The sequence below is a fragment of the Gobio gobio genome (assembly GCF_949357685.1).
Source record: "Gobio gobio genome assembly, chromosome: 22".
NCBI classification, from domain to species: domain Eukaryota; kingdom Metazoa; phylum Chordata; class Actinopteri; order Cypriniformes; family Gobionidae; genus Gobio; species Gobio gobio.
The window spans coordinates 32,498,474-32,511,941 of record NC_137118.1 but is presented as its reverse complement, the minus strand read 5'-3'; the positions used below and the strand labels follow the sequence as shown (position 1 = coordinate 32,511,941).

The 13,468-nt window shown below is 45.6% G+C and overlaps 1 pseudogene across 1 annotated transcript; it reads right to left on the bottom strand.

Annotated features, from left to right (window-relative positions):
• Positions 1 to 3,402: 3,402 nt before the first annotated feature.
• Positions 3,403 to 9,376, bottom strand: LOC307118394 (annotated as a pseudogene). Its single transcript has 4 exons — positions 8,713 to 9,376; positions 5,879 to 6,046; positions 5,658 to 5,787; positions 3,403 to 4,935 (listed from the first exon to the last, which is right to left on the bottom strand). The product of its transcript is annotated as an uncharacterized misc_RNA (transcript).
• Between the last annotated feature and the right edge of the window lie 4,092 nt (positions 9,377 to 13,468).

Here is a 13,468-nt window from a genome sequence, read left to right as displayed (position 1 = left end):
AATGGTACAAAGTGTATGATTATGAGATGTACCACTAGTATGGTTAGGTCTTTGGAGTGAAACTTTACTAATTCTGGCTTCCAGCAAGAACATTCCATTGAGTAATAAAGTCCGAACAAAGAAAGTCTCTCCCGCCTGAAATTCACACCAACGATTGGTCGTCTCAGGGAAAATGGGCGTAGGTTAATGGACTTCAAAAGACAGTAACACTAGCACATTTGTTGCTCAGTCAACTTGCAAGGACCCCGACGAGACAAATTTCCCTTTCCTCCCATCTCATCCACGCGGCTCGCGGGTTTCGACCTGCGAGCTGGCGCGGTCCAGCCAAGCTGTTGTTTCCTTTGAAGATCGACGCGCTCCGCGACGCAGTCAGACCGAGGAACTTAGCTTGAACGAGATGAACTTTCCCTTCCAAGACGCTCCCTTCCCAAACACCTTTAAAACTCCCGCAGACCAACAAAGCTCCGGAAGAACCAAACGGAGAGAGCGCTTCAGCGCACAAACACTCTGAGAAACGCCAACGCACGCATCTTGCTTTACACAACACCAAGAAACCATGCAAGTATCAATTCTACCGAAATTTAGATGCGTTTTAAGATTGTACCCCTGTTTAAGGTGATATGGTTCTTGCTGGCTCTAGTGGTTATGTCTGGGAAGGTGTCGGATCGGACACGATCATACCCTTCTTCCTTTCCCTTCCCCTCATCCTCCTCTTTACTTTCCACTATTCTGTAAATACATGTATTCTTTATGTAGTCATATGTAATCGTAGTATTAATCTTTATTAAAACCATGATATTCACGTTTTGATTGTCATTGTTTTTCTCACGGAACACGAGTCCCTTTAATGTCAGATCTAAGCTACGAGCTCTTATAAGCATCGTTGAATGCTTTAATTAATACCATAACTCGGAAAGTTTGTCCTTTGTGGCCAGAGGGATAAACTTCCCGAAAATTGGGTAGGAAGAATAGACCTAGTGAGTGGATAAAGAATTACAGCTTGTTCTTTAAACGGAACGGAGAGGAATTTTGAATCAACTCCCTAGAGGTTATTCTGTGATTATTTAATATAGATATATCTGTAGTTAATTACAATAAAATGTTGTTAACCATATATATATATTATATATTGCATAAATACCAAGGTTAGGTATTCCCCTTTTGGGTGATTTTGGAGATTTGTGATTAGATTATAACCCGTTATGATTAATCATAAATCCCTAAATATTAATACCCACAATTCCCTATTGAGCTAATTTTTAATTTAAATATATATGTAACCCTAAGACGCTACACAACTAATGTTAAAATCAGCTGATAAACTCTAAACGTAACACACTTTATGGAGTCACATAAAATTGGAGTCAGATTAACTTATACATGGAGTCAGATTTGAGGAAATGGATCTTCACATTTTAATGAATTAAAGTGATTTTTGCAGAAGTGCCAGAAAAGACATACATGCAGAAGTCCTTCAACCAGCCGCTGGATTTCGAAATTTGAGCCAGTGGGTGGACCACGCCCTCCGTGATCTCCCAGTCTCAGGAGAGTGACGTCTTTTGGCGCGACAATTCAGATCCAAGCTGAGTGAGATGAGGTTTGAGGTTCTTCTTCTCTGTCTACAGCTGTCCTGGTAAGTTAATTTGTTTCCTTTTAGAACGTGTTGAGGGAAAGCCTAGACGCACTCAATATAGACACATTTGTAGAACGAGTCGGAAAACTCATCATAGACCGGAGACCGTAGAAATCCGGTGGTGTTTAAGATATTAGAAAACAACATGGCTTATCAGGGAAATGGTAGTTCGAGCGTAGATCAGAAGGTAATGGACGCTCACGCAATACAAATTAAAGATCTCCTTGTTCGCTTGATTAACAAGGGATTAGATTTTGAGTGGAACAATGATTAAATTTTACCCTGGTACAATACTGAGGGCTGAAAATTGGAAACTAAGGGTCCTTTTAAGAAAACTCTAGTCGCGATCGTCTATCTACTACGTCGAAATGATTTGAAAACTATTGCAGAAAACGAACGTGTGATAGCGAGTGTAAACTCCACCCGCTAGCTCAATGACGACATCCAGCGGCTGGTTGAAGGAATTCTGTGTGTATGTCTTTTCTGGCACTTCTGTAAAAATCACTTTAAGATATTAAAATATGAAGATCCAACTTTACTATCTGACTCCATGAATGATTTAATCTGACTCCAATTGTATACGTGATTTCCTCAAATTAGTTACATTTGCTGATCATATGATTAATTGCGATTTAATTTAGATCGTTGATTTTCTTTGTATCTTCCTAGTTTTCATATTCGTTCATCGAGAGACCCAATATCGCAGAGAACCGACGCGTCCGGTTCGCGCGTTCACGAGCACAAAATGATACTTCTGTAATTAGTCAGAGGATGCAGAGTGAATATTTTACCTTTAAGTGGTTGCACATGCTCACTCAACAAAAAGTGTAATTTTAGTAATATTCACGAACTGCAACTTGCCAATCCAGCGATAGTCAGAAATCGGAATATCGCGCACGCTGCGCCCCATGCTTCAGTCGTGCCGTCATCGGTGTGATCTATCATAACCCTAGATTTTGCAGTAATAAAGGAGTATACATCAATCCATACTAGAATAATGATTTCAGAACCATACAAGATAAATCAAGATGAAAGTATAAGCAAAAATGTAAAATTAAGGAATTAAACATAATCCATCATACACAACTTGATCAGCATATAATATAAAACCCAATTATAAAAAAATATAAGAATAATTGCATACCTGGCAATAGAGACACACAGCAACAGTGTGGGAAGTTCTGGTTACAGATGCTTCCTTGAGTGGTTTGCCAATTCCCCTTAAATACTCACCCAGAACAAAAGAACAATAAACATTCAGCACCCAAATATTTATGAAGCTTTTGGGTTGAACTTTTCTCATGCCCAATTGGTCACACCTATCTTTGGGGGATGACAGCAAATGTTTATCAAAAGATCTCTATGAACATCTCCCACACCCGGAGAACAAGCATTGTTTTCTTTATTCTGACCTGTTCTACTGATGTGGGACTTGAACCTCGTTACCACTCGCATCAAAAGTATTTATATTGACCATGAAAGAGTCTGCAGTATCTGTGAGATTTGCATGATTGTGTGAGCCCTGAGAAAGAGAGGGTGAAAAGGGTCAGGACTCAGCAGGGAGGGGAGATAAGGTTGAAACAGGTGGGTCCTGTTTTTTCTTGTAGATCTCCTCTTCAGATGAGTGAAGTTTTATTGTCTTATTGCACCTTAGATCTCTTGAGTTCATTCTCAGGTGAAATCCATTCTTACAGACGGCCCTTGGTCCATTGGGGCAGATTCAGAGCAGTCCCCGAGGGGCCACTTCCAGGGATTTCTTGACGTTTTCTTTATAGATGCACTTTTCGTAGGGCTGGCACCTGTAATGGGCTGAGTGCGATGGCCACATTGGTTGAAGTGCACTTTGCTCGAAGAAGACATCTGAAGTAACAGCACTGGCAGAGGGTGAATATGAAGATGAGCCCACTGGCAATGGCACATCCACAGAACATCCAGTCCCACCAGGTGTAGGCCTCCCGCGCAGAGCGGGTAGAGGAACTAGACAGGATCTCTGCAGTCTTTTTTGCCAGATTTGCCTCTACTTGTGCTTGGTTGAGATGATATTCCATATGTAAAAGCAGTTCTTGTACCAAGTCCATTGTGTTTACCAAATCTTGTGTGCTTTGTTCATAAAAAGTGTCCTCCCACCAGGGGGAAATGTTTGCGTCCATTGGTACCCTTCCCAGGATGTTTATCTGACCCATTGAAAAGTCCTCTTTCACTTCTATACAGAAAGTGTGGTTCGCAGGGCAGGTCAGACCTCCGTAGGTGAAGGAATTCATCTCACTGACGATGCACCACTGTGTGTGAGACACTTGAACAGCATCAGAATGACCATGCAATGACTGGACGTTAAAAAGCTTAGAGTCTTTAGGAGAAAAAGGTTGTAGTGTTGCAAAGTGTTGCAAGTGCAAATGATGTAACTGGATGTTTCATGACAACAGGTGCGAGTGGTAAACAAAGTTTCAGTGCCTTTCAAAGTCATATACCCCGTAAGATGGTCCCATTTAATAATTTGGTCCTTCACTACAACGCCAATAGAGCATATGGTAGTGGAATCTAGGTAAACCTGATCTGGGTGAATTAAAGGGAAAGTGGCAAAGAACCCAATACAGCCAATACATTCAGTACCAGTATACATCATTAGTGTCGATAATAATTCAGAGTACTTAATATTTTTCATTTTCTCTGATGCAAGCCATCTATGCAAATCTAAAATTTCAATAAGATCATTCAAAACATGTCTAGGTGTCTTATGGAGACGAAGATCAAACATCTCTTGTCTTGCTGCAGTAAATAAATCTTGTGCATACAACCTACAGGCTAAGTCATGCTCGATGGTACGGGTCTGATTGAAAAGTATCTGGCTGGTCGTCAGAAGCGCCTGCGCTTCAGATCGGACAGCTTTGATAATATTCTCATTACTATTAGTGATGTGTTGAAAACCAGTGGCCACCTGATTTTCCAACCATGTTGAAAATTGAGATTGACCTGCTATTTTGTAAGTGTTGGATATAGAATTGACTGAACCAAAAAGGCCTGCTATATTTCCAAAAAGATCTCGTTTAGTGCGAGCAGGTGGAATTTGGAGTGCAAGTCTAGTTTTGTAATCAGAAACTAAATCATCGATGCGTGACTGTAGCCATGTGTATGTTTTGTCATCAACATTACAGTGTTCTACATAAGCAGACAAAATATTAGAGATGTTATACGTCACATGTGTTATTACAAGATTTACATCATGAAGCAACGTCTTATTTACATTTCCTTTGATCAGACCACCAGGAGGAGTGGGATGTAATTTTGGACACTGTGTGGGTTTCCTGTATCCACAGGTAGTCAAATTAAAGCCATGAACAATTGTGAGGGCTTGTAAAATTGTCCATATTTGCCTCACATTTTCCCACACAATATGTTCCTTCTTTCCGACCGGTCCAAACAAATGTTTTTACAATGTTACGTGGTGTATTGGTTAGATCAAAAAGAAGTTCAGTAAACTTCAAATGTGTATCATTATGTGTTGTTCTGTGTGTGCACCTATATCTTGTTGGTTCTAGATCTGTAATGGAATAACATTTTTTAGGATCGGTGCCATAATTGTTCGCCTTATACAATACATTCATCCCGCCAATTTTCGAATCTGGGTACTCTTTAAGTTGATCCCAGGTCGTCTGGTTATGGTGCATTTTCGGTGCTTGTGCGTAGCTAGTGAGGTTTTGGTATGGGAGATGGGTAGAACCCGCGTTACAGAAGATTTTTGTGACGCAATTTTGTTCCGGTGCTAATCCGGGGGGCCATGTGACTACTTCTTTGTATGTAATTGGAGTGTAAGATGTGAATGGCCCCTTGATGTATTTCCATACCCATCTCTCACATCCTAAGGTGTGTGTGTGAGTGTGATGCGTTGTCCTAGTTCGATGCAGGCTGGTCCGGATATTGCCCTGGCGTCCGGCCTCCATGGAATTGCAGTGATTGTCCTGAGAAGGAAGAAGATCGTAATTAATTCACTGAACCTTTGAATGGTTTACACTGGGACATGTGGTACCATCTTAATTTTCCTCTGACAGTCACGGTCACGCAGCTGTTACAAACAGCTTTGATTTCATAGGGCCCGTGCCATCTAGGGGAAAATGCGTTTTGTTTCACAAAGACACGTACCATCACCACATCCCCTTCTGAAAATTTTGTTTCAGAGATTGGATTAAAGTGTGCATCATTTGACAGGTCTGACTGTTGTTGTTTCAGTACAGCCTGTGCTTGCAGCACCTTCAATCTTTCTTGCAATTTCACCAACACAGTCTGCTGAGTTGAAAACATGAAGGTCTGCTGGGGAAATTTCTGGATCAATGGGCAACTTCATCCCCCTTCCAGTCATAAGCTCATATGGGCTAACGCCTGTAGCTTTTGATGGGGTTGCCCGCAGTACAGTCAGAACTGTGGGTAAAGCATCAATCCACCTGTTTTGGTGTTGTGCTATTTGCTTTGCAATATTTTCTTTTATCGTGCGGTTAACACGTTCAACAAAGCCCGAACTTTGTGGACGATAGGCCACGTGGAATCGTTGCTTGATGTTCAGCATTTTGCACATGTTTTTCATCACTTGTCCAGTAAAATGAGTCCCCTGATCGGATTCAATTTGAATTGGTTCTCCCCAAAGAGGGATGATTTGGTTCGCCATCACACGTGCCACAGTATTTGCAGTGTTATTACGAGTGGGAATTGCTTCAACCCATTTTGAGAATTTATCAATTATCACGAGGCAATACCGATACCCCCCTTTGGTACTGGATAGCGGACCAATGAAATCTAATTGCAAGGACTCCCAGGGCCCTTTCGGTGGTTCTGACCTACGCAGGTTTGTTCGGCCTTGTTTTCCCTGGTTGATTGTGGCACACACCATGCAGGTGCTGCACCATCTTTCAATGTCGGCTGTCATTCCTTGCCACCAAAACTGATTTTGTATCAACTGTGTTGGTTTTTTCGCCGATACATGCGCATAATCATGATATAATTTGATTACTGTTTTTTGGAGGGCTTCTGGAACGACAAATTTCCCATCTCGGATTACTATGCCTTCGAGTACTTTTACCATCTGATCATGTTTCAAGTGAGGTACAAGTTCTCCATCAGAGACCCACAGATCTTGTTGATACTGTTTGAGGTCAAGTGGTGTGACCTGGACTGCACTTGCTACAGAAGCAGAGGGTGTTTCTCTTTGCCACTGATCACCTTTCACAGCAGCCAGCTTAGCCAATTGGTCAACAACATTATTGTTTTCCTCATGCACATCCGGATTTTTGTTGATGTGTGCGCGCACTTTCACAACGGAAATGGGAGTTTCTCGTGCTTGTATTTCTTGCCATATTGACGTTATGGTGTTGAAATGTTGTATAGGCGTTCCGGCAGAAGTTAGGAATTTTCGTAGCCTGGATGCCAGCCGAACTTAGCCCCGCCCACAAAATTATACTCGGGCAGTTCGGTCTGGACTTGAACGGTAGAGAAGTAATTATTCCAGAACAGAAACTGTTCGGACCAATGAAATTGTCAGGGCGGGCTTTAGACGATGATGGACAGATGATAAAAAGTAACGTCATCATCCACGTCATCAAAGGTGCTTGGGTTGAGTTTGTTCTAATCCTAAACGGAGAACTTGTTGGTATATGCATTCACCTTCGCTATTTCTTTCAGAAATGATGATCGTGTTGGTAAGTACTCTGTGTATCCTTAAATTCTTTTTTTTACAACAACGGCAAAGATCGTTTACACTCATCTTTTTCTTCTAACGTTAGGCTACTTATTCCAGTGTGCGTGCAGACAGGGTTGCCAAGTTTTTACAACAAAACCCGCCCAATTGCTAACGTTCCTCAAAACTAGCCCAAAACAAGCCCAATAGCTTTCCGGGGGGGTTCTCCGGGAAAAAAAGGCATTTGCGGGATAAAATATGTGTTATTTTGGCAGGGCTGGCAGCTAAAAATCGCATTCCTGGGTCTGTATATCACATAATTGGGGTCGCTTCAACCCGCGGACATGGCAACACAGTGCAGTTGAGTTCTGTTGACATTTGACAACTAACGTTATGCGTCGCTCCGTTGCTCTGATTGGTTGTAGGTCTATCCAATTGAGGTCTTTCCTGGTTCGGTTAAAACACGCCCCATAACCACAGCCCAACGGAGCAGTATCAGACTCATATTCTGACTAGAATTGAGATATGCTTTAATCGCTTCTAGTAATGCAATGAGTTTGGCTTCCTGTGCGGATATGTGACCCGTTACGGCAACCAGGGACACAAGTCGGCAGCACAAGTTTCGAGCAAAATAAGAATGAAGCGTTTTTTTCAAAATTGGTGAAATTTCGCTTTTTTGCCAAATCTGTTATTTGAGATCATGAAGAAGCCTCTCCTTGTTTGAGATAGCAGTATTGGTATATTTAAAAGCATACACTTTGAGGTTGAAATCGCCTTGTTTTTAGGAGATTCTAGCATGCAGTAGAGGCGTGTTTCTCTTTTGTTATTGTCCCGCCCTCTAAGGGAAGCGTGGCTCAGTGTTGCCAAGTCCGCTGTTTTTCATGTCCGCGGGTTGAAGCGACCCCAATTATGTGATATTTAGCCCCGGGAATGTGAATTTCAGTAGGCAAACATGCCAAAAAAACACATATTTTACCCCCTTTTTTTACCGGAGAAGCCCCCCTGAAACGCGATTGGGCTTGTTTTGGGCTAGTTTTGAGTAGCAATTGTGCGGGTTTTGTTGTGGCAACCTGGCAACCCTGGTGGCTGATACACGAGCACAAACACTGTTTTAAATCAGTAAAAGCTTGTTCGTTAGTCCATTCAAGGACCTCGCTTGGTTTTGTTTTTCCTTTTAGAAGCGAATACAACGGTGCCGCGGTGTTTGCAAAATCAGGGATACATTTTCGCAAATAGTTTGCGGTTCCTAATACTTTTTCCAGCGAGTTTAAAGAATGAGGTTGTGGCAGTTCGGCAATGCATTTTTTCCTATCGTCTGTCAAAGCTCTGTGGCTTTGCGTCAGAATGTATCCTAAATAGTGTACCTCTGTTAGTGCAATCTGGGCTTTTTCTTTGTTCATTTTAAAGCCTGCGTCACCTAACATCTGTAACACTCCATCAACCAGCTGCAAGTGGTTCTCAAGTGGCCCTTCTGTTGCTATCAGAATGTCGTCTACATAGTGAACGACCTTGCCATTCCCTAGTAAGGGACTGAGCACATCTGCCACAGCTCTGTGAAAAATGGCTGGGCTGTTGTGAAGGCCTTGTGGCATTCGTTCCCATGTATACTGCATTTGATTGACAGTAAATGCTAACTTGCATTGGTCTTGTCGTTTAACTTTAAGAGACCAGAAACCATTTTTGATATCAAGCAATGTGAACCACGAAGCATTGGTTGAAACTTGTGATAAGATGGTAGCTGGATTTGCCACTATTGGTGTCGCTTTAGGTAAAACTTTGTTAAGACGCTGATAATCAATGCACAGACGCCATTTACCGTTAGGTTTTGGCACAGGAAGGCACGGAGAATTTGTAGTTGAACTGCATCGCCTAACTATTCCTCTCGCCTCAAGCTGCTGTACTATCTCATGAACAGCGACTTCCGCCTCTGGCTTAATGCGGTATTGCTTTTGTGGAGGAGGGGGCTCTCCTTCAATGCACACCTCAAAGTCAACAAGGCCGCAGTCGTGTTCATGATTAGCCCAAACATTGCTGTGTTTACTGATGAGAAGTTGAACTGGATCTGTACTGGATATGGACATAACGTTTGCGTTGCCTTTAGGCAAGCATCTCTTTGTAGTTTTATACGTTTGCAGTTCAATTTGCTTTTCAAAACAATGAATTACAAAGCCATGTTTTCTCATAATGTCCATTCCCAGCACAGTTCCTTCGCTATTATCTGGTAAATACCAGAATTGTTCTGTTAGCACTACAATGCCAAGATCGAGTTGTACTGGTTTTGTTTGTGTTGCCGTCATCAAAGTATCGCCTATAACTTTAATTTGAATTGTTCTCGTGCTTAGGGGTAATGGAATGTTTGTGCAAGAGCAGGCGGCTCCAGAATCAATGAGAATGTTAACTAACCGGCCTCCAAGATTAGCTCGTATTTTGATTCGATTACCGCTTGTGATAACGCTTCCAATAGCAACGGAGGCCACGCACCCCTATTGGGGTTTGCTATGTTTTGCTAACAGTGCGGTGAGCTCTGCCTGTAATTTGTTATACGGCCTTTCTTGGTACGATGGCTGTTTTCTGAAGTTGTCTTCTCTTCAATCAACTCCCCCAAACGCCTGAGAATTTCACTGTCACTTTTAGAGTGCATTCTTTGATTGTTTTGTACTTGTTTCAACTTAAAACAGTTCTGGATAGTGTGGTTAATTCTCTTACAATAATGGCATCGAGGCTGAAAATTAGGTTCAGGATGTTTAGCACCTTTCCCCTCTGCTAACCATTGTGTTGTAGAAATGGAACAAGCCTTTGTTTGTTTTAGTCTGTGTGGCGGAGGGGGCGTGGTTCTGCGAAGTCTGTAGCGGGAGCGAGGAACTGCGGAGACGAGCGGTGAGTAAGTAGGTCAAGTGCAGATCACTAACACCTGTGTCTCATTCCAGTGATTGGCGTGGAGAGACCGTAAAAGCCGCTGTTTGGAGAGAGAGGGGAGAGAGAGTTGAGGACTGGGACTGCAGACACTGTCGGAGAGAGTTCTAAGAGATATTGAGTTTGAATTACAACGTTACAAGTTTGAGTGAATGAGTTTATGAGTTCTGAACGCGCTGAGCGCTTGAAAGTTTTGAGGATCGTGAGATCGAATAAATTGCAGTCCCAGTTAAGCCGACCCCGTCTTCTTCCTTCCCGCATCTACACGAACATACATCACACTGGTGCCGAAACCCGGGAAGGGAGAAGAGTGCCGCCGCCATGCAGACCCCGCCAAAGACGCCGCTTGCGGACCTGGTTAAATCACTCGCCGGTCTTCACCAACAGACCCATGAAGATCTGCTGGCCGTGAGGGCCGAACAGGACAAAAGTTTTGAGGCCCTCATTCACGCCCAGCATGAAGACCGCGAGCTGTTCCGGAGCTGGATGGCCTGGGAGATTCCGGCCACCCCCCCGTCTACCACCGACTCGGCCGCCACCATCCACCTCTCGAAGATGGGCTCCGAGGATGATCCGGAGGCATTCATCGACCTCTTCGAGAGGTCCGCCGAGTCCCGGGGGTGGCCCCGGTCGGACTGGCAAATGCAGCTCCTGCCGCTGTTGTCAGGAGAAGCGCAGGTAGCAACACACCAACTGCCAGTCCTGAATCTCCTGGACTATAAAGACCTGAAGCGCGCCATCTTGCAGCGGGTCGGCCGGAGCCCAGAGCAACAGCGGCAGCAGTTCCGGACCCTGACCCTCGGCGAATCCAGCCGACCCTTCACCTTCGCACACCAGCTCCGGGACTCGTGCCGCAAGTGGCTGATGGCCGACGGAGGCGACGTCGAGGGAGTCATCGACCGTGTGGTGCTGTAGCAGTTCATCGCGCGGCTTCCCCAGAAGACCGTGCAGTGGGTCCAGTGCCACCGCCCGACGACGCTAACCCAGGCCATCCAGTTGGCGGAGGACCACATGGTGGCGTGCCACGGGGTCGGCGAGCCCCTACCATCTGCGTCTCTCTCTCTCTCTCTCTCTCTCTCTCTCCCCTTCTGTTTCTTCCCCTTCTCTCCCCAAGCCTGTTCCCCTTCCCAGGTCACGTGGGCTGTTGCCGCCCAGACCAGTCCCAAGGTGGAGGACGGGCGGCCCCAGCGATCCGGCAGCACCACCCCGCCCGCTCCAGAGGGGAGGGGCGACCGTCTCGGATCCCTACGCCTCCACCTCTGACTCAGCGCTCTCTCCACGGCAATCACAGGACCTACTTCCAGCCACTAGGGCGGCGGGGAAGTCTGGGCCGGCTTGCTGGCGCTGCGGGGATCCGGGGCATTTCATCGACCGCTGTCCCGTCATGGAGATCGGGACACTGGTCCAGGTCCCCGACGCTCCACAAGCCGCCCCGATCAAGCTGGGCTGTACCTAATTCCTGTGAGTATCAAGGGGGGTACGTATCAGGCCTTGGTCGATTCGGGTTGTAACCAGACCTCTATCCACCAAAGCCTGATTCGCCCTGAGGCATTGGGTACCGGCCGCACGGTTACGGTGAGGTGTGTGCACGGGGAAGTGGTGAAATATCCGTTGCTGCCCGTGGATATTCTATTTAGGGGTCAAAAGCAAAGTGTGGAGGTGGCAGTTAATCCGCACCTCCGGCATCCACTAATTTTAGGGACCAATTGGACAGCCTTTAATGAATTGTTGGGACATTTGTGTGCGGGTGCTTCTTGGGATAAACATGTAAACCGGAAAGAGTCGGTTGCTCAGGTGGGAGAGGTGGATTCGGGACCTCTGGGAGCTGTTCCGGGGGAACAGAGCGCTCTTGAGATGCCCGTTCTCACAGACCGCAATGATTTTCCCCTGGAACAATCCCTGGATGAGTCGCTTAAAAACGCGTTCACGCAGGTCCGTTCCATCGACGGCCACCTCCTCCACCCTGACCAGCCGCTCTCTTATCCGTATTTTTGTATTTTAAAAGATAAGTTGTATCGGGTGACCCAAGACGCCCAGACAAAGCAAGATTCGCAAACTTTACGAGTTGTTGGGCATTAAATCGATTCGCACCAGCGTCTATCACCCACAAACAGATGGTTTGGTGGAACGATTTAATCGCACATTGAAATCCATGATTCGTAAGTTCGTTCACGAGGACGCCAAAAATTGGGATAAGTGGCTAGAACCTCTGTTGTTTGCTGTTCGCGAGGTCCCGCAAGCCACCACGGGGTTTTCCCCCTTCGAGCTTCTTTATGGGCGCCAGCCTCGGGGGGTGCTGGATGTCCTTAGGGAGGCTTGGGAGGACGGACCTTCCGCGAGTAAGAATGAAATTCAGTATGTCCTGGACCTGAGAACAAAACTCCACACTTTGGGGCGGCTATCAATGGAGAATTTGGATCATCTCTCGCCGTCGCAGCTCACTGACATTAAAACATTACAAGCAGAGTTTGCTGAAGTGTTCTCGCCCCTCCCTGGTCGCACAGACCTCATTCAACACCATGTTGAGACAGAGCCGGGCGTGGTAGTTCGCAGCCGGCCGTACCGTTTACCTGAACACAAGAAAAAAGTTGTTCAGGCGGAATTAGAGCCTATGCTGGATATGGGGGTAATAGAAGAGTCCAGCATTGGGCGAGCCCGATAGTTTTGGTCCCAAAACCTGACGGCTCGGTTCGGTTCTGCGTGGACTATAGAAAAGTGAACGCGGTGTCGAAATTTGATGCGTACCCAATGCCAAGGGTGGACGAATTGCTTGATCAGCTAGGAACCGCTCGCTTTTATTCGACGCTGGACTTGACCAAGGGATATTGGCAGATCCCCTTGTCACCAATGTCCAAAGAAAAGACCGCTTTCACCACGCCGTTTGGATTACACCAATTTGTCACCCTTCCTTTCGGCTTGTTCGGGGCTCCCGCGACCTTCCAGCGTCTGATGGACAGGATTCTCCGGCCGCATGCTGCATATGCTGCTGCGTACTTGGATGATATTATCATCTACAGTGCGGACTGGCAGCGGCATATGCAGCACCTGCGCGCTGTCCTGAAGTTGCTGAGAAGGGCGGGGCTCACGGCCAACTCAAAGAAGTGTGCAGTTGGGCGGGTGGAAGTAAGATATCTGGGCTTCCACTTGGGTCATGGACAGGTGCGTCCCCAAATTGACAAGACTGCAGCCATTGCAACCTGCTCACGGCCCAAGACCAAAAAGGAGGTTAGACAGTTCCTGGGGCTAGAGGGATATTATAG